The 13,226-nt window shown below is 46.6% G+C and overlaps 1 long non-coding RNA gene across 1 annotated transcript; it reads left to right on the top strand.

The window, feature by feature from the left end:
• The first annotated feature begins 1,450 nt into the window (after nt 1–1,450).
• On the top strand, nt 1,451–11,978 carry LOC143508163 (uncharacterized). The gene is made up of 3 exons (XR_013129213.1): nt 1,451–3,033; nt 3,229–5,866; nt 6,660–11,978. It is a non-coding gene; the product is annotated as an uncharacterized LOC143508163 (long non-coding RNA).
• The last annotated feature ends 1,248 nt before the right edge of the window (nt 11,979–13,226 follow it).

The raw sequence follows: 13,226 nt of genomic DNA, 5'->3' as shown, positions 1-13,226 counted from the left end.
GAAATCTATATCAAACAAAGAATATATGAACATTGAATATCACACACACACACACACACACACACACACACACACACACACACACACACACACACACACATATAAATGTACTGTGTGCTCATATCACACCACTTAATCATATTAAATACACCAAATGAATGTGGTTTACATTGTGCTCACATTTGGGAGACTGTGACCGTGTTATATCTATGCCTTTGTGAACACACACACACACACACACACACACACACACACACACTGTTTTAAACCAACTGGGCTAAAGGCTTTCAGAAAATACCCCTCCACGTTGTACTTCACAGACCAATGAGCAAGAGCCATCATGGGCACACACACACACACACACGTCTGGAGATGTGAGGTAGAGGTTAAAGCACTATGGCACAGACGGCTCATTTGAACAGTGCAATAAGTAACAACTCTTTATGACTCCCTCTTTTTCTCTCTATCTCTCTTTCTCTCTCTCTCTTCTAATGCCTCTTCTACCAACCCCGGAAGACATCGCAACATCGCCACATGACAAACGCAAGTTAAACTGTGCCAGGATCATTTAGATGACCAAACTCTGTTCAAATACATGGTCATAATGACATAAACCTAGCGAGGACATGGAGTTGTTTGGTTAAGATAAGCTCACTGAAGCATAATTGAAGATTTAATCTCTCACTGGCATCAGCTAATGATCTCTTGGTACTTTTCGCCGAGATGGTTGCCATGGTGACAGAGCGGCACTCTCTTTGGTCTGTCAGGCTGGCTTGAGACACCATGGTGACAAAGCACATATTCACCTGCTGGAGGTCTGAATTATGATCAACGGCAAAGCTGATTACACTGAGGAAAGTACAGGGGACACACTTCAGGAAATGTCAGATACATATGCTTGTATTTCAAGAATTTACCTATATTTTCATGGTGATATTTGTTGTAAATCAACCAAAGAAAGGGCTGTCAATAATTGTCTGATAAATACAGACAATACAGAATACAGACAATTTATGTCGGAGAAGGAGATAGATGTCGTGAAAGTTTTGTTTACAAAAAAATCCAATGAGTTAGTCACTATCGGGCTTCTGAGGTTATATGATCATATCTCCTTAGTAAATCAACGCTGGAATTATGTGGTTGCAATCATGTGACCCTGGATCAGACAGGATTGATATATATGGGCCACAAAACCCCAGAGAAGTTGAGCCGAGTCCCACCTCTGCTCGTAGGCGTGGTCTGACACTGGAGCTGCACCCTCTGCTCTCGGATTGGCTGCAGGGAGTTTTCAAAGTCACTGAGCTCCAGAGAGAGAGAGTGAAAGAGTTTGAGAGAGAGAGAGTGTGTTATGGGAGTCTGGATGGCATTCCCATGGTTATCTAATTTGGTGTACATTTTGTGTGTGTGTGTGTGTGTGTGTGTGTGTGTGTGTGTGTCTCCCCCAGCTCTCGACCTTCTCCCCGTTATCATCCTCATCCTTCAGCAGCCATGACGACGCCTGCGTCACTCCTCCAGGTGCTCTGTGGGCAGTCGCCATGGTTACGGCCACAGGATCACACCCAATCAAAAGCCAGTCTGGTCCGAGAGGCTTTCCTCAAGGGCGTCGCCAGGCAAGGGGCACTATGGTGAGAATGTGGGTCTCTTTGTTCGAAAGGATGAAGAAAACACATCCTAGGGTTGCTGTTTTTTTTTTCTTCTCGACAGAGCGTCTACAGAGATAATCAATCCTGCTGTCCCTGTTGTGTCAAACACAGACATGCATCTCCGATCCATGTTCCTCTCCTTTAGATTACAAACACAAACATGTTGTTACACTAACATGACTGTCACTTTTTGCCATTTGTTCCATGATCTATTGCACTGCACAGGGGAATAAACACTGTGGGTGGTACTGTGCTCTTTGAAGTCGACTGTGATTTGCACTACAGCAGTCAACACATGGCCATAAGGAAGAACTTAAATAGCTGGTGCAACTGAACGCTGTTGTACATAAATCTGAAAGAAAAACAACTTTTTTTTAAAGCACAAAGCACAACCCACAATACCAAACATGTCAGCCAGAGTCAGACACATATCATTTATTTTACGGGGTCCGTGATGAGCAGAAGAGTCGGCGTCTAGGCGCTATGATCTTGCACGTCATCTGATGGCTCCGATCATTACAGGCAGGGGAGGAGCTGGACCCGAGATAACGGATTTACGGATAACGGAAGCCGAGAGAACCGCCATGGCCGAATGCGTCTGTCTGCCCGCCTGCATGGGGTCCTCAGTTACGTACAGGAGGAGGTTTAATGAGCACTAGACGGGTGGAGGGTCTCACCCACCTCTCACTTTGTCTCAGCGGGAGTCACTTCCAATGAAGCCTCTAACGCCAGCAGGGGAAGGACGTACTGCTGGAGTCCTGGAGTTACAACCTGCAGGATAGCCGCACACTCATCATGTCTGTGCCATTAGTGACATAGACCCCACTCAGCTAACGGGCGCAATGCTTTCTGTGTTGATGCTGACATAGACAGTGCGCTTTTAAATTATAATTAATAATCTCATTAGGCCGTACACGATCTGTCTCAAATTCATGGCTAGAAGTACAGACGGAGAGAATGACTGCAGCCGTCATACTGATATGTCACATTTACGCTCCTCACAAGTTTCCACTTTCATTGCTTGTAAACCGTGATTGCTAGTGAACCCCGCACGCTCGCTCGTGTTTGAAGAGCGCGATGAAACATGAAGAGCCCTCAACGAAACTCTTCCATTTCCTGTAAATAACGACCAAGGTGTGGTCACTCGTAAACAGCAACCATGTGATTGCAGTAACACAGTAACACGCCGGTAGCTCTTCCATCAGCTCTAAAAACAGGAGCCGGCGAATAGTAGGAGGTGGATCGATCCCGAGAAGGAGACGGGCGCTTCCTGGAAGCGCAGCGGCGGCGTTAGTCACTGTCAGCGGTGAAGATCAGCGCGTCTGGTCCACTCCGCTCATTAACCTTTCAATCAGCCCTGCAGGGATCACATTTACAACAACGCCGCAAGGTGAAGCCAAGCGCTCCTCCTAGTACTAAACGGCCTACGTGCTTCCTCTTGGAGCTCGGCTTCTTTTGGTCAGACGCAAATATCACACATATCGTAAAAAGATAAGAACCGCGGCCATTTAATGTATATAAAAAAATACAGACTTTGGACCTTTGTTACCCAGACGTCAATCTGAAAATGTTCGTCTCTTCACAGAAATACAGCCGCATGATGGGCAACCTCGATAGCGTGACTATATTTAGGATGCTGAGAAAGGATGGAGTGATAAGGTTCTTTGAAATCCGTCCAGGCGAACAACCTTTGGATGCGAGCCACTGTAAACGCGACCTTTTCCTGAGTTGGGGAAACAAGCTACAGCTGTTGTTTGTGTTTTCCTTGTGACGCGAAATTCCAGAGGTCCCAGCAAACACAAAGGTCAAAGGGCGACCCAGTTAAGTCAACAAATCCCTCTGCAGAGAACAGCAGTGCGTTACAGCTGGGGATACTAGGGTCCGATTCCGATCAGGCATTTTCCATGCACCGTTAGCATGCTCGCTAATAATGACCCTGTAGAAATTATATTGTTAGATCAACTTCTTATTTTTTTGTCTTTATCTTGGGTCATTAAACAGTCTGTTTGGGTCTCACAACTATCAAGTCCTGTTCCTTAGTTAAACACAGTGTGTAAGCAACTTATTGGAGACCTCATCAGATATCCATAACAATATATGTTATTTGTTTATATTGTTAAGTCAGCATGCATCCTGGACTGTAATCAAGTTGCAAGTGACGCAAATGTCTTGTGAATAAGTATTGCGGGGTAGGTAAGGTGATCCTGGTCTTCATATCAAGCACGTGCTGCACGCTGCATCAGGCTCGGGAGACGCCTAAGGTCATTTGATTTGTGCCAGCGCTTTTCCAAAAGCAGTGGGCATACTTGGCAGGCCATAAATACATCAGAGAAACGTCTGAAGGAAGGAGGGCTCAGAAAAGCACTCCTCCGCTCGCCCTTATTTAAATCAGGACGCTTTGGCCTGTTTTAGGGCCCCTCCTGCTGGGTGCCGTGTCATTGAGATATATGGCCTCGTTGCCGTTGATGAACAGCCCGACAGACAGAGGACACAGAGGTACCGGAGAGCTACTCCTCACCCTGCTCAGACCTGCCAAAGGACTCAGCTCTTTAATTCTGTTTTACAGATATATCACACACTCTGCCGCCACTTGCCCTCTTCCACGGCTTGGCATCAAGTCTAAGGGGAAGTTTTACGTGGTTGGCTATGATTATACCCACTAACGGAGGGAAACAACTGGAATTTGTCAGCCAGCTGTAACATCCACCGATGTACTTTGGCCTCCTAGGAACTACTGCTGTTTCCAGATGGTAGAGAATGACTCATTGGAGTTAATCGCCGTGCACTCATTACCGCCTTAGCAACACGCGTATTTCACGCAGCTAGAGCTAATTTTGTCCGATTGTTTTGCGGCAGAACTCGGGGACGCGCTGGTTTAGCGGGGCCGCGGCCTGCAGCAGCAGACCACAACAACAGCAACAGTTCTGGGAAGCATAGGAACGAATTCATGGAAGTTGTGCTCCGTGCTTGGCTGCTGACCACGGCCTCTGGACTGCACGTTCCAGCACTTCCTCAAATCTCTAATCTAATCACTCCTTGTGCAGTCTGTCCTACACAGTGTTTGAGTATTTCCAGCTTCATAATATTAAGTCAGTTATTTACGTATTAATACACAGTAAATATGCAAGTGTGAATTATTAGTGCATACATTTGACTATATTTTGTGACCCCTATACATTAAACTGTTGCATATTGGCGTCCATCGATCATGGTAGTCTGTACATTTGCATCTCTAAAGTTGGTCCAGCAGTCGGTAATGGAAGAGCAGCACCTACTGTGATTGTCCAGGCCCAGGCGAGAGCAGACGTCACTGCTACAGTGATAGAACATGTAGATCAGAAGAGATAAATAATACAGTGAGCGGGAGGTATTTAAATGTATAGACGTTCATTAAAAAGCATTAAGAGATTCAACTTCTTGCCTGCTCCCCTTTCACCGGCTACGTCGGTTTTTTTTTTTTTCCACTTTTCTGAGAAGAGCAAACAGCGTGCTTCTGTCAAGGACAGTGGTTATCGAGCGAGGCTACAGCTCTTCCTGCAGCCACCTGCTGTGCGGAAGGCTGCGTCACCTCCTCAGGAGGTGGAGGCAGGTGGATGAGCTGTGACCTGTGACTCATGCACACGGAGAACAGACAGCGAATATTTTAGTGCTATATTTATATTCGCCTATCGCATGACGCAAGCCTTTTGTCATGTCTTCGCTGTAACACAACTCGACTCGCACTCAGCACAGACCTATATATACTCAGGAAGTCCGACTCGTCCTAAGGCCGCGTTACCACGTGGTGAAGTGTATCACGGAAGGGCCCGCTGTACTCGGATCGCGTGTAAAATATGCTACACAAAGAACCCAAAGCTCAGTTATGTCTTGGCCATTATTAGCTGGGGCCTCTGAGAGGGAGACCAGCGGGGCAGACAGCAGCCTGGAACGCCGTCTCCCTCTTGGCGAGCTCTCTGGGCGGCACAGATGCTGCTGTGGTTAATGGAGCGCTGACATCATCCGCTTAGCCCGAACGGCATCAGGGTTTCCTGCCCCCGTCGGTGACGGATCGGGTTTCTCCGGGGCGGACTTTGCCCAGACGCAGGCCTGCTCCGTGCACTCAGTGAGTCACCTCCCGAGCCTAACCGTCTACTGGCGAGCCGGCCCAACCCAGCACTGGGGCGGCCTCGGCCACAAATCCAATCATCCCGTCCGGCGTGAACGGAGAACTCTGGGTAATGGAGGTGAGGTCATGCTTTGGGGATCTCGGCTTGCTTCTGAGAGTTTGGTCATCAGACGTGAGTTAGTCCTGCTTCATTTAGAAAGCACAGTGATTGGCTGCACCTTCCTCTGCCTGCTGGTGCTGACTGCTCCATCGTTCATGGAGACCATTTTCTAAACAGTACAGACATCTATGCACATTCTCTTTTATTTATACCTCACTGTGGTCGAAGTTAAAGTTGTCTCAGTTCCTGCCATGTTGGACACTGCCAGGATGTCTGGTAGAAGTGAATGGAGGAACGTGAATGGAATGCAGGACGACTCCCGGAAGAAGGCAGTATTAAATCTCACTTCGTCATGCCTATTTAGTTACTCGATGCACTAGAAGGAAATGGCGGACTGATAGCTGTAACACTCTCCGTTTCCCAAAATAGGAGGGCTAATTGTAGGTTGACAGTGCAAACATGTTCAGAGCTGGAAATGGAGGTGAGGATTTTTGGTCAGGTTTAAGTGCTAGTCTCAGGGACTGTATGCATTCCTTTGGACAGATTATGCATCAATTCTATTTCGTAAATATAAAAAAATAATGCAGGACTCACTAGCAGAAGTATAGATGTATTTATGCAAATTTTGTATGCTTCCTGTGACCATTATTCTTTTTTCACTTCTATTTTAGTGCATGAAAAGCACTTATAAGTTATTATTATTATTATTATGAATATACCACTTAATATTTCATTAAAGGCCCTGTATTCCTGTGCAAATTCAGATTAAGGGTAGTAAGTATGAAGTCATTTATTTGTGTTTCCTGTCTAGGCTTGGGCTCTGTCCGTTCTTGATGAAACAGATCACCATGTCTGACTTGAGAGAGGAAACAGCTTATCCCTTTGTAACCAGGGAAACTGGTCACAGCGGAATTCCGAACGGAGTTATGACGTTGCCAAATACACGCTAACCCCTCCTGTCACTCTTTCTGTAGCTCTTATAATGAGACTACTCATGGGAGACATGAAATATTCACACACTGCTGAACTTTATGACTAAGCAGTGTCCTACTTGTGTTTCCAGAAAACATCTCCCTAAACAGCACCTGTCATTTAGAGCAGGGTTGCCAAAACATCAGAGAGCCTGTTTGGATTCTGTCCCCTGGGCTCGTGGGCTCTATTCAGGAACGTTTTCCTCAGTCTTTTCCTGATTGTCCCCTCGTGGCTGTAGGGTGACGGCTGATGGGAGGTCTGGGGGGAGATGGAGCTAGGTGGCTGAAACGTAGCCCCTCTGGAGGGCTTTGGGTTACCCTGACCCTCCTGGCAAGCGGTGAGACACCGTGGTCCTCCTATGCACCACCTTGGAGCCACAGCCACATGTGGAGGATAGGGTTGCCAGAGCCTCCCTTTCATTCTTCATAGGTCAGGGCCACTCCAGATCCAGTTTCCAGATACATTTCAGCCTGTTAAGCAACAATGGATGCCTTGGCTGTAGATATACTGATGCAATACACTAAAAAGAAATCCAACATTACGCAGCGTATCTTCAATAAATATATAATGTGCTAATGTTATGCGTAACTCCATGAGCTTGATATTTTTCTCTATGCTAAAATGAGCTAGAAATCAATATATAGCCTAGGCCTATATATATATATATATATATATATTATATATATATTATATATATATATATATATAAAATGGTGTGACCGTTTGCTCAATGAGAAACTGATTAGAGATCATGTAGTCTGGCTCAGAATTCATCAGCATAAATTAGAACACACCACCTGTGCGGATGCATATTAATCATCTCAGTGGTCGCATAATATTGTCTCTTCTGCTGTGCTCATACATATCTGAGTGGTTTTCTGCCTCTCCAGGCTGTTGTAGCACTGTTCATCTACGCTTCGCCACCGTAAAGCAGAAAGCCTCATTGCCTAATGAACAATGAAAATATCATGAAAATAAATATTCCTTCACAACAGCATGAGCTGTGTGCTTCATGAACAGACACAGCTCGAAATAAGTTCTTGGCTGTGGTGACCTGTGCTGTGGTAACAGAACATAAATACAAACAAACCTATTATATTACTTGGTATGTGTTTAACCAACATGGGAAGAGAAATTGTAAACAAAAATCAGCTGTATCTAAATTTATACTGAACAGTAGGTTAAGTCAAAAATAATAAACCCTTCAGCCAATATCAAATGTCAAAAAGGTTATGGCTCATGTCTAAAATGTGCCCAAGCCAACTATACATACTCATAACATGTAAACGTGATTATCTGGATGCAGCCTGACTTTCACCATATTACTACTCTTTAAGAAGTTGTCACCGTGTCGTATAAGCGGGAACTGACGTATGTCTGAAAGGCATGTGGGTTATGCTACACTCTCATTAACCTTAGAAAAAACTCCCTCATAACGGCCGCGCGAAATCCCCGCTTAAATACTTTCACTTCCGCCATATCGCTTTCTGTTCCGCGTCGCTGAAACCGTCTGCTTGAGTAGGACGCGTACAGTACAGCGTGACCACCTGCTTGGCAAAATGGCCTGCTGCAACAACGGAAGGTTTTACCGTCAGTTTCAGTTGTTGCAGAAATGACGACAGCTAGCGACAGACATGACCAATAGGGTATCACAAGACCTGTGAAAGCTGCAAAACAGCGCGGTTAAGGTAGACAGTCATAACGTAAACACTAAGTTTATACATAGTGTGAGTCACTAGTTTATTTATGTGTTTATTTTTCTTTTTTAAATTTGTGGATTCCGTGGTTCATGGCAACCCGACTACAGCCGAAGACTACAGCACAATCCAATAAAACAGAGCTTCCCAATGTCGTCCTCTGCGTCTCCCCCATGGACTACGACAGCCAGTGAACATCTCACCCATGCGTAAATAAAAGCCAGTTTGGCTCCATTAAATTAAGGAAAATCATTTCACGGCTCATTACAACCGCCATATTCAAGCATGAACCACAATATTTATGGACTGTATTTCTGTTCACTTTGAACTTGACCACAACATTTAATATGATAAACATTTGTTAGTCCTGCAGTCTCTGTCCAATGAACCAGGACAGCAGGCATGAGCCCTCTTGACTGTTCCTGGAGCAGCTCAAATGATCCTAAATTATTTTACACACAAAGTGAAATCACAAATAATAATGAGATAGATTACAAGGGCATGTTGGGTGAGTCTACAGCAAACTAATAGATTACACGGCTCTGTGCAGTGGTATAAAACGTTGCACGTGGGGTTTCTTGTTGGGTACGGCTGGTTACAGCTCAGGTTGCACTTCCAAGTTAAAAAACAAAGTCCGGCCTCGTGAAAAACCGTTACCATGGTGGCATCCACAGAAGGTGGGACACCCACCGTGCCGGATTCTTTCTGGTTGTCATGGAAATGTTGGTCACTGCTATGCGGGCAGGATGTAAGGAAGAACGGCTGGGTGTTGCTCTCCGGATGGAGTTCCGCCTCACCTGCATCCCAGACGCCCCACATCGCCCCCACCACGGAGCTACGGGAGGTGGCCCATGCACCTGGGTTTCTATAGCAACCAGCTATATTTAGGGGCCCTCATTCTCCCATGATCCATCTGGAGCATGTGGGGTCCACACGGCGAGCTTGAGGCGGGTTTCTGTTCTGGATCCACGCCACTGCACTGAGGATTAAGACGGAGGGCTGGGACACGTCCGCTAAAACGTCAGCGTGGCGTGCTGCAGGTTACAGCTCTCGTTCTTTTTGTCTCTCTCTCTCTCTCTCTGTGTGTCTCCCTTCATCATCACCATAACACGCTCCATTAGCATCCCCAGCATACAGATTGCTGCAAGGGCACTGGTGAGAAAGAGAGAGAGAGAGAGAGAGAGAGAGAGAGAGAGAGAGAAGGGGTGAATGCATCTGTGTTTATCCGTGAGAGAATACGTGAGGTGATGTAGAATGTATTAGTAAGAATATATGGATTTGTGTGGGAGGGTGTGAGCTGAGACAAAGAGTGTTATGGATGTGTGTAAGTATGTGTGACGTTTTGCATTCTGTGTGTGTGTGCGTTTGTGCGCGCGAGCTTGTGCACACTTATGCGTGAGAGAACACGAGATGGCGAAAGTGAGAGAAAGGATAATTATACAGCTTTCCTCCATATGACAGTTGAAAACAACCTCGGTGGCTATATATGAACTGCGCAAGACTTTTGCTTCCTCACCCCAGAGGCAGGGAGCTGAGGTAGAAACACACCCACCACACTGGTCCAGCCTGTTTAGAAACACCGCCTGAAGCGGGCAGAGCAGAGAACAACACAGTCATTGTGTGAGGGAAGTGGCTAAGATCTGGAGAGTTACCCAAACACCTGCACTAACCCACATGTTTACACATACATGCAGCCAGACACCGAGATGAATACCACGGGCCTCCCAGTGACGCTGTCATAGCTTGAATGGTGTGGTTTTGCCTCAGAACTTTAGGGTGTGGTCTAATTCAATTTAGGTGATGACATCATAATGAAATGGAATTCCACCACAGTTCTACAACAAGATCTGTTTGACTGGAGTGATTGAATGAGATATGTAGGCGTGAGTGAGATTTTTACTCTTTTTAAACCATCTAGTGAGTGAAAAATGTCAGTGTTTTACATTTGACCGCTTGCACTTTAGATGGAAGAGGCAGGTCTCAGAACTGCACAATAGCCCATTAAAACTCAGATCTTTTGTGTGTTGTCGAGGTAATTTGACACCACCACTGCCTGACAACAATTCGGTTGCAGCATGCTCTCTCCTCTAGACCCTCCCCCAGTGCCAGTGTGGCATGCCATGCCAGCCCATGCCAACCGACCGGCGCAATCCATGCACAGTCACGCTGGACTTATCATGCCAGGCTCGTGTTGCGCCATCTGCTTCTTTGAAGCAAGAACCGCTTCCTCTTTCCGTCCACACAAGTCGAGCTATCACCTTATTGCAAGGGGCCTCTCTCCATGACTTTGGATCACTTTCTCACACTCTCACACACACACTCTCTTGCATACACAGACTCACACACACATACTGTATATATGCACAAACGCACGCAATTCTTAAACTCCTTCCCACCAAAACATGAAGCACATCTCCAGACATGCTCCACTCTCACATAGATAAGCCCTGTTCCTGCCCTGCCGTACAGAGATAGGCCCAGCTCCAGGAAAAACCAGCACATCGGGCATCAAAGCAATCCAAGTTTGGCTGCGTCTGAGAGCACGCTGGTGGGGCGATTACGCCACCTTGTCACGCTGGCGAGGGAGCCCGTTCTGCAGATAGCTGGCCGGTTTCCTGCTCGGAATAACCGACATCGACCGACTAGAAGAATGGCGGCTGCTATATCTTCCGTAATCTGAGCCTCGCACGGAGAAAGTGTACGAGAAGGGGTTCGGCTCAGTTTCCATAAGCGCAGGGTTCATGCGGGGTGGCCGTACGACACGCTGCCGTCCTCTGCTGTGGATTGATAGGTGTCGCAATAGCAGCTGCAAGGTCACATGACCACATTACATGGCCGTCTTCATGTAGGCACCCAAAAGGAAAGGGAACAAATTACAGAAAAGCCAATGGACAAGCAGATGTATGCATATTGTATGAGTGCAATTGTGTACACACACACACACACACACACACACACACACACACACACACACACACATGACCGTTTTGGGACTAAGCACGTGAGTCATAAGATGATTATTCACACACACACTAGGGAGAAACATATAATGGGCTAGACTCCATTGAGCTGCTTGTTTCTTTTTCTTTGTTTGGTCTCTCTCTTTTTCTCTCTTTCATTCTCTCTCTCGTTCTCGTTCTACCTCTCTCCATCTCATTCTGTCTGGGAGGAGGCAGGAGGCGAGTCTGACAGGTCAGGTCATTCACAGCAGGGTCACATCTCCGTCACTGAAGGTTTTATTCTACGCCAGCCGGATGCAGCTTAACAATACGGTCACATGGCACCACTGCCAAGCAGCTCAAAGCCCTCAGCGATAAAGGACATGCACTGTGTGTGTGTGTGTTTGTGTGTGTGTGTGTGTTTGTGTGTGTATGTGTGTGTGTGTGTGTGTGTGTGTGTGTGTGTATTTGTGTGTGTGTGTGTGTGTGTGTGTGTGTGTGTGTGTGTGTGTGTGTGCATATGAGAACATGTCATGAGGTGGTGGTAGAGGTGGTGGTGGAAATGATGGGGAGGGGGTGGTGAATAGAGTGGGGCGGGCCTTTCAGAAACCTGTTTTGAACGCATCATCAGAAGAGGCCAAGCCCTCTTACACACACACACAAACACTCACACACACACCATAAAGTCTGGCACATGGCTTAGGCTGCTGGATAATCTGGCCAGACAACATCCCCCTCTCACCTTCCTCTGAAAAGCCTGAGACAGCCCAGCACACAGCTCAACGCGCACACACACACACCACACACACAAACACACACAAACTGCTAGTGCTGCTAGTGACGTGGCTCTCAGCGGGGGCCTGAAGTAAACGAGTTAGGGCTTCACATAGCGAGTTTGCCTGCTCAAATGACACATGGGACACAGTCTGGCCTCTAATGATGGGCCCATGTGCTCTACTAGAACTCAAAATAGACATGTTCTACATTCACCACCAACGCCCTTGGCCCCGCCCACACACACACACACACACACACACACACACACACTCATAGACGCAGACACATGCGCACAGATACACACATTCACACACACACACACCCTCTCTCTCTCTCTCTCTCTCTCTCTCTCTCTCTCTCACACACACACACACACACACACACACAAACTCAAAACAATTAGCACACATAAGTTGATGTCCTTTATGGTTTTGCTTTGACCTTCTTTGAGAGAGAAGAAGTCAAACCCTAGTCAAGGGCTTTAAATGACCCAGAAAGGCTTTTCAGTGATTTTACATTGCAGTGCCGGAGAGTAGATTTGGGAATATGCGGGATGTGATCATTCCCGTTTTCCATCTCAGGTAGGCAATCATCTGTCTCCTTGGCATAGTATGTAAAATAGCCTAAATTCTCCAGGCATGTGGATTACGCATTAGTTGTTAGCAGCCTTGAGTGCACAACCACAGTCGGAGCCTTTGCTGATTGTAGAAACAGAAAAATGAAAAGGCGAAATGTCTCCCTTTGGTCTAAGTGGGCCGCCGTCGTGGTGGAAGGGCTGTGTTCCACTATTTACATTCAGAGTGCTTAAAGCCAAAGGAGGGTTTGGTCCCCAGAGAGGCTGTCGTGTCTTTTTAAAGTCAGTCATCTCAGGCTGAGAGATAAAAGGGGCAAGCCATCGCACGATTCCACTGGCCTCTCTCCCCTGCTCTCCCATCCTCTCTCTCTCTCTTTCACTCTCTCTCTCTCTCTCGCCTCTCAACTCCTTCTATCTTT

This window comes from Brachyhypopomus gauderio, unplaced genomic scaffold (assembly GCF_052324685.1).
Source record: "Brachyhypopomus gauderio isolate BG-103 unplaced genomic scaffold, BGAUD_0.2 sc819, whole genome shotgun sequence".
In the NCBI taxonomy this organism is placed as follows: domain Eukaryota; kingdom Metazoa; phylum Chordata; class Actinopteri; order Gymnotiformes; family Hypopomidae; genus Brachyhypopomus; species Brachyhypopomus gauderio.
The sequence above is the reverse complement of the archived record's forward strand: the minus strand, read 5'-3'. Positions and strand labels throughout refer to the sequence as shown.